General features: G+C 44.6%; 1 protein-coding gene across 1 annotated transcript in view; it reads right to left on the minus strand.

Annotated features, from left to right (window-relative positions):
* Positions 1-1,327: 1,327 nt before the first annotated feature.
* The window catches only part of PLCG2 (phospholipase C gamma 2), a 124,974-nt gene continuing 111,620 nt past the window's right edge, over positions 1,328-14,681 (minus strand). The window contains exons 34-35 of the mRNA XM_075838475.1: positions 13,475-13,551; positions 1,328-1,581 (exon numbers count right to left, since the gene is read on the minus strand). The gene's annotated coding sequence lies outside the window, so the exon portion shown is untranslated. The remainder of the gene's footprint in view (positions 1,582-13,474; positions 13,552-14,681) is intronic.

Below are 14,681 nucleotides of genomic sequence, written 5' to 3' on the forward strand. Positions count from 1 at the left end.
CCCCTATTATTAATGACTAAATCAGCAAAAACCATAATGTGGCCTTTTATCATTTTTTTACCTATTCGTTGTAATTCACGATCCTGAGATCACAACTTGTGCCCGATGATCAGATGATTATATCACAACGTACAAAGACGGGGATAACTGAACACCAACAAACCACATTAAGGTTTCAATTTATAAGAATGACAAGAAATCTCGGCTGTCAGGAAACATTTACGATACCGGCCATAAGACGTGGAGAGAGATTTGTGGGCACGAGGAATAGATAAAGGAAACCAAGCTTAAAGTCTTTCTTATATTTAAAAAAGGGATTGCCCTGGTTTAAGCAGTTTAATTATATTTTTTTGTATAATTAAAAGCTAATATTTTCAAATAGACTTTCTGTATTATTTCCTTCCGGTTTTCAAGATCTCTGCTTGCTGTTATGGAGAAGGAACATTCATTCTTTACTTCCAGTGAATACAATTCTGTCCATAGTCATGTGATGGACACACAGGTGCTGGGATCGTTACAGGGTCATGTGATGGACACACAGGTGCTGGGATCGTTACAGGGTCATGTGAAGGGCACAGGTGCTGGGATCGTTACAGGGTCACATGATGGACACAGGTGCTGGGATCATTACATGGTCATGTGGTAGATACATGTAGGAGAGGACTCTTGCTGGCACCTCTTCACTCCAGGTATAGAAAGATGGACTCATTGGGACAGGGGCCTGCTCAAACAGATAATTTTCATATTATGGGAAGTAATTCAGATTGTTTAAAATAACCATTAAAGGGGTTGTCTTACTGGAAAGAGAAAACCTTGGTTCCCCAGAGTCAGGACCCCCTCTATTAGTCAGAGTCATTCTAGCGGACATGACCTGGTCATATTACATGGTCAGCATGCAATACTATATTTCGCCTGTAGTGGCCACTGCAGGGATAACATAAACATGAGACAAGCTGATCACTGGGGGTTCCTAAAGTCAGACTCACCCCTGATAAAAAAAAAAACATGGCTGTTCTCACCCAAAAACAGCGCCACACCTGTCTGCAGGATGTGTGTGTGTGTGTGTGTGTGTGTGTGTGTGTGTGTGTGTGTGTGTGTGTGTGTGTGTGTGTGTGTGTGTGTGTGTGTGTGTGTGTGTGTGTGTGTGTGGTATTATAGCTCAACACAATTCCCTTCAATGGAGCAGAGCTGCAATACCGGACACAACCCAGGGACAGATGTGGCGCTGTGTTTCGAGAAGCAAGCAGCCATGTTTTTCTAATCCTGTACAACCCCTTTAAGTCTACGGTCCACGACAAACAATACAAACAGAAGCTGGACACGTACACACAGCACAAGCACTTTAATGAAGACACCTATGATGATAACGTACAAATGACATATGCGTGGGCTATTAAATACTGCGATCTCCCCTGATAACGAGACATATGCCCTGTGGCTACATCATGTTGCAATAGACATTTTTACAAATAGGAAGACTTTGATTTTCTTCTGTCTTCTTTCCTAAACTCTCTCTCCGTCCTCTGAACCGCTGTGTACATTTTCTTTCTGCACAAACCCAGTCTGGACGGGCTTTAAGCTCTGCGGTAGGGAGAAGAAAGGAGCGTTACTGAACATCTTCTCAATCCCCAAACTCAAGTGATAAAATAGACAGAACGTCGTAAGAGCGGCGCTAGCGCTTCGGAGAGAAGAGGATTAGGAGGAAGTGCGCACAATCAGCTCTACATGTCGACAACACAAAAGACTTGTGGAGCTAGAGGCAGCAAAAAAAATGTTGCTTCCCCCCCCCCCCCCCCCAAAGGGGACCATTTGCCCAGTCAATCTTTCTTTAGATTAGGGCACCTGGGTTTAAAGAGAAACTGGTTAAAACAATAATTTCTCATGTGAAGTCTCACCTGTAATCACGAGGTCTGATGTCACGGTTGTCTCTTGTAGGTATCTGAATTGTAAAATATCTGGCAGAAGGTGTCTGGGCCATTTCATAGCAGCAATCCAGGAGTGACCACAACACATCTGTATTCCGCTACTGTAACTGAATCTCCTCTAAACGGTTTGCGGTTGATGATCTGGGGCTACTGTCAACCAATCAGCTCGCTCCCATCCTGCAGTGGGCTGGAGTTTTCACACTGCTTGTGAAATGCATGCTGCTGCACAGAGCAGTCTGCAGCCTCTCCTGTGCATTAGACCTGCATTTGTGCCTTTCCAGCATCCTACTTATAATAATCTATAGGACTTTAGTTTCTGCCAGGTGTGATATGGTCAAACTTCCCTATGGAAAGCATCATGGGGATATATAGTTACCAGAGCTCCTGCCTGCTGACGGCGAATTCTACAATCAAGATGGCGGACAAAAGCAAGTTAGAGGTGGAATGTGGGGAATGGAAAAAGGCAGTTTAACCATTATAATGTGGGTTAGGTTAGGGGGTGGTTGGAAGGATTTCATGTGTCTGCTGGAGTTTCTGTATCAGAATCAACAATTATCACCTATCCACAGGATTGTCTGATCGCTGGGGGCCCCCACCGATGACAAAAATGGGTGTTTCCGAACCCCTATCCCCATAATGAGGAGCTTAAATAAAGCGGTGGTCGAGCATGTGCCTACCGCTCCATTCAATTCCTATGGGACTGACGGAAACAGCCAAGTGCTGTTTCGGTCAGTCCCATGGACTTTGAATGATGCAGCAGCGCGCATGCTCGACCGCCGCTCCATTCAATGTCCACCTGACTGCTCAAACAGATGGTTTGGGACCCTGTACTCAAGATCGGTGGGGGCTCCAGGGATCAGACAATTATTATCTATCCTGTGGATAGACAATGGTTGTCGATTCCGGTACGACCCCTTTAGCTACACCTCCTGCAATTCCTATTCCTACTCCACTCCGCATAGAGAGGCCACATGCCCATAAATACATAGATGATTTCTATCTTGTTACTGTTTATCTTCATTTGAAATTCTACCAAGACAACTTAACCCACGGTATGGAAAAAGATGTCCTTTTAATATAGCCTTAGCTCTTTCTGCGTGATCAAAGTAGATAGGAGCGCAGCTCTTGTGACAGACCAGTTTGATGCAGATCTCTCTATGGATTTGCCTGGGCTGGGGGTTGAGGTTTAGGTTATCATAAAGCAGAAGGAGTGATGGGGATTATGGATTGCCTTCTAGAGCCGTTATAAATTAACAGCACATGGGCAGCTTCCTTTGACAGCTCTTTGATGTCTCGGTTCAGCAGGATATACATCAAACCACAAAGGGAATTTTTAGCTATTTATCATTAACTTCAGCCGAGTGGTTCTCATCATTGAGATCACCTTCTTCTTTAACCCCTCTGCAAATGCTTAAGTCAAACTTACTACAGAAGTTTTCAGACAGGGAATAAATAAAGAGAAAAAACAAAAAGAAACATAGTACTGCCATATATTTTCTACAGGGACAACCGGATTTTGATATTTATTGCAAAAACAAAAGTAACATTATTTCCTATTCTGCACTGATGAGATCTAACAAGGTGAAACAGGCTGGATGTATGTATGTATTTTGTATGAGCCCGTGCCATGCTGCAGAAGTGTAGTAATTCAATAGTCTGACATTTGGATTCACTCAAGGTGCCGTTTTGCGAAATAGGGGAAATGCAACCAAATCTTATCCGCCACTGCTAGCATCGTACAGAACTATGATGCTAGGAGCGTGTTCGGTCCGGGACTTGCTGCCGAAATACGTTCCGTCCATTACGGACGTAACATTCTCGTGTGAATCCAGCCTTAGGTTTAAAGGGTAACTAAACTTTAAAAAAAACAAAACTTTTGACATATCAGAAGTTTTGATTGGTGGGGGTCCGAGCACTGAGACCCCCACAGATCGCTAAAACAAAGCGACAGAAGCACTAGGGTGAGCGCTGTGCCGCTTCATTGTACGGACTCATAGATTTTCTATTGAGCCGATACATCGCTCCAAGGAAAGCGGATAAAAAAAAAAAACTGACCACTGAGACCCCCCCATCAATCGATAAAACGAAGCAGCAGTAGCGCTCGGGTGAGAGCTGTGCCGCTTAGTTTCTGATCGGCTTTTCTCGGAAAGCTGAGTGGGCGGTGTACAGACTCAGATTTTTTATTGAGCAGGTACACCGTTCCGAGGAAAGCCGATCAGTGCTTCTGCCGCTTTGTTTTAGTGATCTGTGGGGGTCTCAGTGCTCAGACCCTCACCAATCAAAACTTCTGATGTGTCACTACGATGTCAAAAGTTTTTTTTTTTAAATGTTTAGTTACCCAAATCCTCTTACACAGGCCTGTATTGTAGTTCCAAACTGTACGGAGCCGTATTGCGGCACCTATAGAAGTCTATGGGATACTTCAGATTTCATATAGGAGGATTGCTCGCCAAACAAAATCCGACCGCAGAAAAACCCTACTTCATTCCATTACATACCGTATTAAATAGATATTCTCCCCTAGAAGCATTGCCGACGTCCTTGAATCTGTAGGGACGTTGTATGCCAGTGTACAGACTCCATTCACACGCAGTTTTATACATGTTGCCTTAGCGAAGAGTTAAGGCTTCCTAGTAGTGGACCCTTCTACTTTCTAATTTATTTATATTTGTTATTCCAGGATGACCGGGACCCGACAGGTGCCGGATTAGCAAAGCTTTTAGATCAGATGGACATGGATTATGTTTGAAGACAAGATCTCTAGGAAGTTGATCCAAAATAATACTCTAATATGCAATAGAATCAGAGGAGCCTTATGATTGGTTAGATCTGCTCGGCCTGGGAAACTAACGGTGGATTATCAGAGTTTCTGGATTATTGGGTGCCGGATTAAAGGATGTTCACAGTATAAACTGTATTTTAAAGCAAAATGTATACATTTCAATTTAACCACGTTTGCTATGGATCTATTTTGCATTATTATCCTATAATATTCCCCCTTTGTTATGTTGGCAGGTCTATACTGCGAGTAGCGTAATATATGACAAGGATGCTTTAATGTCAAACGCCGGCTACTCATTTATTAATTTCTCCCTCTTCTTTAATGAGACAGGCGAACTCACCAGAGAAACGAGCAATCAGTCTAAAAATGTAGTTATTCCTAGCAGCGAGAATTCGTCTATCACATGGCTTTGAGTTTCTGCAAATGAACCGAACTGACAGGTGGGATTCAAAGGTCCCCAATCCCCTCCGATGGGTAAAGCTTTTTCCTATTAAATTGCCTGGAGCGGGCTGGAGTCACGGTAATAAGATGTGCAGTGCAATAGCGCCCTCTGTAGGCAGTGTCCTCCAGCCAGGTTATACTACAATCCGTCCAACCTGGATACTGTATATTCAATCTAATGGTAGAGAACGCTCATCCTTAGTAATTCGGCAACCAGATGGTCCCATTTGGACACCCTCGTCTATAAATAAACTGAATGTGTTATTGCAGAGCCGGTCGTGTTTCCATTACCACGATGAGCGATTAAAACCCCATTTATTTCATCCAGACAACGGCGCAACATGATGTTCTTTATGGTAAATATTATTAAAAGCCAATATACTGTAGGCATTCTGTAACTGTTAAATACAACATATGTTCCCGACACATTCTGAATGAGTAGCCTCAAATTAATAGACGTAAACCAACAGGGGTGATGGGCGCAGCCAAGCGGGCACGGGAAAGAAAAGGATCATTTACAGGAGTCTATGTAATGAGATGGAGCAGAATGTGGTGTAACCAATAGACCTGAAGACAACCTGGCCAGGTTTGAAAACGCAGCAAGGGGTTGGTTTGGTGTTTTTTTTTTCGGCCAGTTAGTGGCGTTTGTCTCCCATAAAACTTCAATGTTTTTTTCTGTCCGATTCAAAAATTGGTAGTAATATATTTTTTTGCCAAAACGGCGAAAAAAAAAATAGAGGCATTAAAAAAAATAAAAATCCATGTACCATTGAAAAAAAGTATTTGTGCAAAGAGTATTTGCAACTAGAACATATAAATAAATTTTATTATTTTCTTTTATGTTCTTCCAATTAGACTTCGGCTTCGTTCACATCTGCGTCGGGGGTTCCGTTGGACCTTTCCGTCAGGGGACCCCACGAATGGAAACTAAACGGAAACCACAGCTTTCAATTTGCATTACCATTGATTTCAATGGTAACGTTTTCAGTTTGTCTCCGTTTCCGTTTTTCGGCGGAATCGATAGCACATTCTACTACGCTATGGATTCCGCCGAAATAAAACGAAAACCTTACGCAACGGAGACAAACGGAAACCATTAGCAACGGAAGCATTACCAGTGAAATCAATGGTAATGCAAACGGAAAGCTGTGGTTTCCGTTCATGGGTTCCCTGGACAGAAAGGTCTGACGCAGATGTGAACGAAGCTTAAGTTGGTTAAATTGTAACTTTCTAAGGCCCTGTTCACATCACTTTTCAGTCAGATGAACAGAAGCGTTTTCGTTTGCAATATCATGGATTGCAATGGTATTTTTTTTCGTTCAGTTGGCGTCCGTTCCGCTAGGTTTCCGTCTTTCCGGGAATAATAGGGTAGCGTACTGACGGAATAGATGAACGGAAAGACAAAACGTAATGTGAACAGGGCCTAAACTGTACTGCTATTTTGTACTTCTGTACAGGTTACCTTATATATGAAAATAATCAAATAAAAATATTGAAACCGAACATATAAAAAAAAAATACAAGTCCTTGAGTTGTTAAAAATTCTATTCATCAGGGTGATGACCAATACGGCCTCCATTATACCCGCTATATAGGTAGTCACCCTGCTTTCCCAGACACCTAAATGGCAGATCTGTCCTGCAGGGATATGCCCCCTGCCCCCATAATGAGTAAAGCCAGTTACACACCGCGGTAATATAGGCACGTTTTTGTGTGTGTACAACCGCAACACGTGAAGCCCCCTCGGTTCTACAAAACCAGACTTAGGTCACCATGGGCTTATCTAAATCCAGTAGAACCGTGGGGAGTCCTGGTGTGTCGCCTGTAAGGCTGGGTTCCCATGTAGCGTAAACTCGGTGGAATGTCCGCAACAGAATTCTGTGCGGAAATTCCGCAGCATTTACAGTAGCAGCAAAGTGAGCGAGATTTACAAAGTCTCATGCCCACGCTGTGGAAAAAAAAAAACAACGCAGTCATGCAGAAAGTTCTACGGTGCGACTTTCAGTACCACAGCATGTCAATTTATGCTGCATATTGTGAGCGGAGATGCTGCGTGTTTGGTCCATAGACTTCAATGGGGAGCAGAAATTGCGCAACATATGTTAAGTTACGGATTTTACAGCGTTTACACAGTAAAGACCCTGGAAATCCGCAGGTGCACATATATTTTGCAATAATCGATATTTAACACTAAATCCGCAAAAAAAACACACCGCAATATGCGCAGCAAAAATGCGCTATTTGCTGCGGATTTCTGTGACAGATTTCATCTGTGCTTTTTTTTCCGTTTGAGACTTTCTGTTTTCCCGTGTGTGGGAACGTAACCGAATATGGATGATAAATGTGGGCACATGAAACCGGACAGATGTCCTTCAAGAGTATAGGGAGATGGGTGACAACCGCTGGGGAGGCTGGAATGATGATCGTAATGGTTGTCACTCAGCTTTCCTAAAGAAACTCCAAAAGAAGACAACTTAAAGTGTAACTACACCTTCAAACTTCTGACATGTCATAGTGACATGTCAGAAGTTTTGATCTATGGGGGTCCGAGCACCCCCACTGTTTGCTAGAACGCAGCAGCAGAAGAACTAGGGTGAGCGCTGAGTCACTTGGGTTTCTGATCGCCTTTTTTCGGAAAGCCGATGTAGCGGTGCATAGGTCCATAGACTTTCTATGGAGTCCGTCCACCGTTACATCGGCTTTCCAAGACAAGCCAATCAGAAACCAAGCGGCGCAGCGATCACCCAAGCGCTTCGTTCGAGTGATCGTTGGGGGTCTCAGTGCTCGGACATCCACCGATCAAAACTTCTGAAATGTCACTATGACGTCAGAAGTTTGTTGAAAGTTTAGTTACCCTTTAAGGGGGGTGGGGGGGGGATATCATGAGCTCTTTATCCTAATATTGTATCCTGGTTTTCCAATTTCTTCAGCCTGCGTTGTCCACAAGTCTCCCCTGTCCCCAGTACATGAGGCTCAAGATATTTATTTCCATTATGATTTATCAAGTTAAGACCTCGAGCACCTAATGACGGATGATTTCAGAGATCTTCCATTGCCCCCTATTCATATTGCAGTACCATAGATTATATAGAGAGATAGATATATATATATATATATATGTGTGCGTGTATGTGTGCGTGCTGCTTCCATTACAGGGAAAATGATTGATTTTCGCCATTTTACCGGACAGGACCGCTCATATGGGCTCTTTTTACACTGGCCTTTATTTCATCTGCTATAAATCTCTGCGTGAGGGTTTCTCCAAGGTCATCAATCTTTTTCCGAGCTGATACGATTTAAGAAAGCCAAAAAGACTATAATAGCAGACAGACGGTGGCATGATTTACGGCGGCTGAACAGCCTTCGGGGGACCTCCCTTCGCACACCCTTGTTAAGTCGCAGTTATTACAGCCCATATTGATGTGACCACCGCCATAAACCGGCAGCACAGGGAAGCTCACAAACGTCTCATCAACATGACTGCGTGATTAACTACTGGAAGGAGGACAGCTGTAATAAAGAGTCAGGGCGCTTTCACACGAACAGATCTCTTGGCTAGCAAACGAGCGGCGATCGATCATACAGCACGTCGATCGGCGCTCTTTAGCTCCATTTACATGCAATGATTGAAAGTATGGGGACGAACGATCGATAATACGATTATTTGTCCCCATTCATTTGCAACTCGTCGGCAGCACATCTCCTGTTTACATGGGAAGATGTGCTGCTGACTAGCGATCACGTTTACTCGATCATCGGCTGATCGCTGCCCTGTTTACACAGCCAAGGATCAGGAACAATCATCCGATACACGCTCATCCACCCAATCATTGGCCTGTGTGAAAGGGCCTATAGGCCTTATTCGCGTGAGCGTATTGAATGGTGAAAATATGGAGCACATGAAATACGGATAATTTAAAGGGCACGTCTACCTTTACACACCTATTTACAGTGAATTTGCATAGATACCATGTACAAAAAGTTGAGTAACTTTGTAAACGGGTTGCATTAAGGTCATATGACAAGGCCCGATATGGGTCGGGAAAACGAGCGCAGATTAACAATACAGCTCGTTGATCGGCTCTTATTTGCGCCTTGCACACGGAGCAATAATTGGTTGTTATGGGGACGAGCGGTCGTTACTACGATCGCTGGTCCCCATACATTTCCGTCGTGTCGGCAGCGCATCGCTCTGCTTACACAGTAATACGTGCTGCGGACGACAATAATATTTATCGCTGCATAAACTATACGATCGAACGATGAACGAGAAGTTGTCTGTTCATCGACTGATCGATGCCCCGTTTACACAGGACAATAATCGGGAATGCATATGAACGCTCATTTGCCTGATCTTTGGCCTGTGTAAAAGGGCCTTTACTGATATGGAGTTACAGCCCTTTTCTGCATTTACATCTGTGCTGGTTGCTATTGGAAACAGTCAGCAAGCTGGTCAGCAGACATCCCCCTAATAGCTGAGCTCCTATAATGCAAAAATAGTTATTTTTTTCCAACATGCACATGGCCGGGTAAACAGACTACACTTCCCAAAATGCAAATCACCAGCTCAAGCTCCGCGCAGACACTGAACAAGCAGGGAATGCTGGGGAGCTCTTAAAAAAAAAAAATCTACTTCGATTCTCAAACTCCAGACATCAAATATCTATTCCCTGAGATTTCCGTAACTCAGACACACAGCTGTAGAAGAAGTCATGAGGGTCCCAGCTCACAAATTCCCATAAAAACTGGAATCTGCATTTGTTTTCCAGAAACAGTGCCACTCTTATGCATGGGCTGTATATGGTATTACACTTATCACATTCCGGTAATCAGCCGCAATACCAGGCACAACCAATGGACCAGAGAGGCGCTATATCTGGAAAACAAACAGACCCTTTATTCTAGCCCTGAACGACCCCATACAGAAGTAATGCAGCGGGAAAAAGTGAAGAAAAAAAAAACCCTCAAGGTAAAACGGCATATGAAGAACGAGACGCCAATCCAGGATTTACCTGCAGCTTTTAAAGCAGCGGTTGAATCTGCACCAAATCGGCCTTAAGATGGCGCATACTAATCCCGTCCACTACGAATATCTCGACGCCGCAACGAAATTGCGGCAAAACCGCAAACACATAGCCGAATATGTTCAATATAAAATAGAAGGTTTGTAGGAATATAGAAGCATAAAATAAAGTGCTGGACTCTGCATTGACGGTCTCCTTCTGATTCCCACCTCCTCCATTAACCGGCTGCACGGGATTTGCTTTATGCCTCCAGCTAAATCCTATCCCAAGGTGTCGGCCATTGATATCTATTGATTCCTACGCTGAATACTGACCTCATTTAGCTTTAGGGCTGGTCGTAATAAGGAGATAACGCTACAGCATGTGGAACCGGAGGAATTGACACACAAGTCACTCCAGTGTGAGATCCTCAGAGGGAGAAGACGTCTTTATTTTATACTGAAGCAGGAATTATATTATAAGCGGAAAACGAATGCATTATGGATTATTGTCTCTCCGCGGCCACGAGCGACCGCTTACCTTCACAAGCAATTCCACCCTAAACAAGCGGATGCCATCAGTCTCCATGTATATGGGGCAAATAAAACGTGTTCATTGTCGAGCAAGAAATATGCCTGCAGTAGAGGAAGGAATCTCCACCCAATAGTAAACGGGTGAGTGCTGTTCACGGGCGGTTTTCGCCTTCCGATTTGTAATCATAAAAGATGGAACGATTAGGCCCTGTTCACACGGAGTATTTTGCAGGCAGAAAAAAATCTGCCTCAAAACTCCTCCAGGAAATTTGAGTCAGATTTTGACCTGTCTGCACTTTGACGCGGTATTCGTGGCGTTTTTTGCCCACGGCCATTGAGCACTGCGGGCAAGAAAACGCAACGAAAAACGCTGCTTCTGCATCCCATTGATTTGAATTGGAGGTCAGAGGCGGGACCGCAGCAAGAAAGGACATGCCGCTCTTTATTCCTACGGGGAAAAAAAACAAAACGCCTCCGCCTGGAAAGAAATGGGAAGCGGTTTCGGACGTTTCTTGGCGCTGATTCAGACGCGGTTTCCGCGTCAAGAAACTCAAGTGTGAACTGGGCCTTAGGGTAAGTTCACACATACATAGCATAAACAATGCAGAATTTAGCGTTTTCGCAAGGGAAATTGACATGCTGTAGATGGAGAAGCCGCACCGCAGGTTAATTTCCGCACTTCTTGTCCGCGTATTTTTTCCGTAATGTGCGGATGTGATCTGTTGAAGTTTGTTTAAGGAACACCCTGGGTAAAACAGACATACAGCACTATGTTATTGAGCGCCTGAGGGGGCAGTGAATGACAGAGGGATTCAAAGGAAGCCAGAGAGAGAATACCAGTCATACACCGCCCCCCACAGGCCTGTGATGGAACAACACAGTAAGAGTTTATGCCCCCATAACAGTGCCAGTCACACAGAATGGCTTTGCAGGCCGCTTGCAGCCCCCTGGACCACAGGTTGCGCACCCCCTCCTGTAAGTCAGTGTCCAACCCTTTAGGTTAGGAACACACAGGGTGGATACCCTGCGTAAAAGTACACTGCATATCCGTCCTGGAAACCCCCGGGCATTACGCCTGAAAAACCGCACCAAATTGTGGTGTTTTGTTTTTTGGGGGTCGGACATGTCTGAAGAGGAAATACTGCAGGAATTTAAAAAAAAATATAGAAGAAACTTTATACTTACCCTTGTCATGGTGACGCATCCCTCTTCTGAGTACAGCCCGGCCTCCTGGGAAGACGCCGTAATCCATGTGACCGCTGTAGCAGTCAATTGAGATAAAATGTCATCCCAGGAGGACGGCCTGTACTCAGAATAGAGAAATGCGTCGCTATGACACCCGCCGGGGGTAAGTATTGGCTTTTTTATTCGTTTTAAAAAAGAAAAAAAATCCCAGTTAGGTATTTTTTAGCAGAATCGCATCCTTTCTGCCGCAAAAGTCGCAACACAGGGCTCTTTGTTGCAGGTTTTACCTCCCCATTGAATTCAGAGGAAAACCTGCAACAGAAGAGCAGCGGTTCCGCAGCATAAATTGACATACAGCAGGATAAAATACTGCACCGCAATTTATGACCGTTTTATAGGTGGATTTTTTCCGGATTTGTTTAGGTCTCATCCACTCTGCTGATACTGTAACACGCTGCGGAGGTTCCGTAATAAAATACGTTGCAGAAAATCCACAGCGTATCCGCTGTGTGTGTTCCTACCCGTACAGAGTCTTGAAACAGGACGGGTTCTCAGGGTTATTGGGACACCCGTCTGCAGAGCTATCTTGCATACTTTTTCCCCAGGGAACATTGTCCTAAAGACGTCCTACAAACTAAAGCTCCGCAAGGAGAATCAGTGCCTTCCAGGAACATTTTTAACTAAATGTCCATGTTACCTCGATAGAGAAGATAAGTGGCTACCAGTCATAGCGGGCGCTACTTATTGCCAGGCAAACCAAAGGATCGGACAAAATCCAACCAGAGAGGTTTGAATGGTGTATATCCGCTCATTAAGCTCCGTATACAAGGCTCCTCGGTCTGTGCAGTTCTACATCACTAGAGTGGATTTCACTTTATAATATCAAATTGAAATATTTTAATATTAAATAGTTTTAAAATTTCGGCCACAAATCCTTCCTCTAATTTCAAGCATAAAAATTCCACATTAAAAGACACCGCAAAACCTAATGCAAATCCCTCATGATAAAAAGCATTACACTGGTGCAAACGGCTAAAGGGACAAGTAATCGTATGCACAAAAACGGAAACCCCCGGTCTCCCACCCCCCAAAGTCGCAAGTTTTATGCTTGCCCTATTCCAACACCTTTACAATAGTGCCGTAAAGGACATACATTCGATTCCTCACCTTTTTCAAGACCACATCTTGCTGTCAAGGGAATGAAAACAATTAGAAGCTTCAATTTCTTTTCATTTTTCAAGATCTCTGCTTGCTGGCAGCAAAGAGAAACAATCTTATTTGCATCGAGTGGCTGGAAACGCAGCTTGATCATATCCAGATGACATAGCTGCAGGGCTTGTTACACGAGAGAGGCCTGATTCATAGTAACAAGCCACGCACCTGCGCTAGTTGGATAGAATCAGAATGAGTTTCCCACCTCTCTATGCAAATAATAATGTTTCTATACGCTGACAGGAAGAAGAGATCTTGAAAACTGATGAATTGAATCACAAAGTATATTAGAAAGTTGCAGAACTTTTATTATATACAGTGATTACACTTTATTTTAGAGAACATTTTACTGAAGGAGCGAGATTTTCAGGGTCAGTGAGGGAAGATACTTACATGGTTCAGGTAAACTTGACACTTCATGGATTTTTTCAGCTGTTCCTGACTCCCTCCAAGTGATTCCAAACAAGAGGCTGCAATAAAGAACACACAATCCGTCAGCGGGGGCAAACAAGGTCATAAACGTTCGGCTACATTCACACGACAGTGAAAAACGGCCGTATGACGTTCTACGGGTGTATTCACAGCGCCGTTTTTTGTTTTTTTAAAGGCCCGTCAATACCAGCAGTCAAAACATTGGACATGTCCTATTTTCGGGCGTTTTCACGGCCAGACGTTTCCCATAGTATTCAGTGAATCAGTTTTTAACGGCCGATTCTCAGGAATCAATCCTTGTAACGGCTGGTGAAAACTGATGTTGGCCGAGGATTCCCTGCACACAGCGCTACTTTGAGCGCTGAGCCCGGGAAACCCTTGACATTACTGTCCATATATGGACAGCAAAGTCAGAGCTTTCAACTATGGAGTCCCCGGCCGGAGCATCGCAAGAGGAGACTCCTGTCTTGGGAAAGCTCTTGACGTCACTATCCATATATGGACAGTGGCGTCAGGGAGTGGCGTCAGGGAGTGGCGTCAGGGGCTCCCTTTGACCCCCCCCCCCTGTAGATAGCACCCTCTCCCATGTAGATAGCAACAACCACCCGAGTAGATGGCACTCCCTGCCTGTAGATAGCAAGCCCATCCCCCACCCCCGTAGATAGCGCATCTGCAGCTCCCTGTAGGAGCGGAATCCCAGGCGGCCAGACCCCGCTCTGGGCAGGGATTCCGCTCCTGGAGACGCCGGGGGTTTCTCCGCTCCTGGAGAAACCCCCGGCGTCACTATCCATATATGGACAGACGTCTTGTGCTTCGTCTATGAGCGGAATCCCTGGCCAGAGGGATTCCGCTCCTACAGGAAGTTAGTAGCGCTATCTACAGTGCGGGTGGCAGTATCTACAGGGGACACTGGCGCTATCTACATAGGCACTGTGGCACTGTGATACTATCTATAATGGGACCTGCGGCACTATGTGGGCTCTGGCACTTTATATGTGGGCACTGTGTCACTATCTATAGTAGGCACTGAGGCACTATTTGGGCACTAGCACTGCTTATGTGGGCACTGTGGCATTAACTACAGTTTGCACTGTGACACTATGTGGGCACTGGCCCTATGTGAGCATTATCTACAGGGAAATTGCGGCACTATCTATATGGGCACTGT

Source organism: Rhinoderma darwinii, chromosome 9, assembly GCF_050947455.1.
Source record: "Rhinoderma darwinii isolate aRhiDar2 chromosome 9, aRhiDar2.hap1, whole genome shotgun sequence".
Lineage (NCBI taxonomy): Eukaryota > Metazoa > Chordata > Amphibia > Anura > Rhinodermatidae > Rhinoderma > Rhinoderma darwinii.